Raw genomic sequence first — 1,412 nt, 5'->3', positions numbered from 1 at the left:
CCCATGCAACCTATCAGATCACCATGGACTAAGGCTTATCTTCAATAACAGCATAAATAAGAGAACGCCAACATTCATGTGGAGACTGAACAACACTCTACTCAATGATATCTTGGTCAAGGAAGAAATAAAGAAAGAGATTAAAGACTTTTTAGAGTTTAATGAAAATGAAGCCACAACTTACCCAAATTCATTGGACACAATGAAAGCCGTCCTAAGAGGAAAACTCACAGCCCTGAGTGCCTCCAAAAAGAAACTAGAGAGAGCATATACTAATGCCTGACAGCAGACCTAGAAGCTCTAGAACTAAAGGAAGCAAATTCTACCAAGAGGAGTAGACAGCAGGAAATAATCAAACTTAGAGAAGAAATCAACCAAGTCGAAACAAAAAGATCTATTCAAAGAATCAACCAAATCAGGAGCTGGTTCTTTGAAAAAATCAACAAGATAGATAAACCCTTTGCCAGGCTAACTAGAGGGCACAGGGACAGTATGCTAATTAACAAAATAAAAAATTAAAAGGGAGACATAACATCAGAACCTGAGAAAATCCAAAACATCATCAGATCCTACTACAAAAGACTATACTCAACAAAACTGGAAAACCTGGATGAAATGAACAACTTCCCAGACAGATACTAGGTACCAAAGTTAAATCAGTATCAGATTAATGATCTGAACAGCCCCATTTTTCCTAAAGAAATAGAAGCAGTCATTAATAGTCTCCCAACCAAAAATAGCCCAGTACCAGATTGGTTTAGGTTCTATCAGACCTTGAAAGAAGACCTAATTACAACTCTCCTCATACCAGTCCACAAAATAGAAACAGAAGGTGCTCTACCCAATTCATTTTATGAAGCCACAATTACTCTAATACCTAAACCACACAAAGATCCATCAAAGAAAGACAACTTCAGATCAATTTCCCTTATGAATATCGATGAAAAATTTTTTGATAAAATCCTTGAAAACCAAATCCAAGAACACATCAAAAGGATCATCCATCAAGACCAAATAGGTTTCATCCCAGTGATGCAGGGATGGTTTAATATACGGAAAGCTATCAATGTAATCTAAAAAATATTCTAACAATTTTTCTTCAACCCCTACTCCTCTAGCCTGAAGCAGCTCTTGAAGACTGTGGACAAATGCCTGTTTAGAAATTTCTAATCCCATTTTCCTCTGCCAACCCCTAATGGACTCAGCTCCAGGTCAACACTATCCCAATTTAGCCCGTATCCTATCACATCTACAGCAACAATTTAAAAAATAANCTGCTACATAAACAAACTCAAAAACAAAGATCACATGATAATCTCATTAGGAGCTGAGAAAGCATTTGACAAAATCCAACACCCCTTCATGATAAAAGGCATGGAAAGATCAGGAATTCAAGGCCCATACCTAAACAT

Source organism: Mus caroli, unplaced genomic scaffold (assembly GCF_900094665.2).
Source record: "Mus caroli unplaced genomic scaffold, CAROLI_EIJ_v1.1 scaffold_9724_1, whole genome shotgun sequence".
In the NCBI taxonomy this organism is placed as follows: domain Eukaryota; kingdom Metazoa; phylum Chordata; class Mammalia; order Rodentia; family Muridae; genus Mus; species Mus caroli.
The sequence above is the reverse complement of the archived record's forward strand: the minus strand, read 5'-3'. Positions refer to the sequence as shown.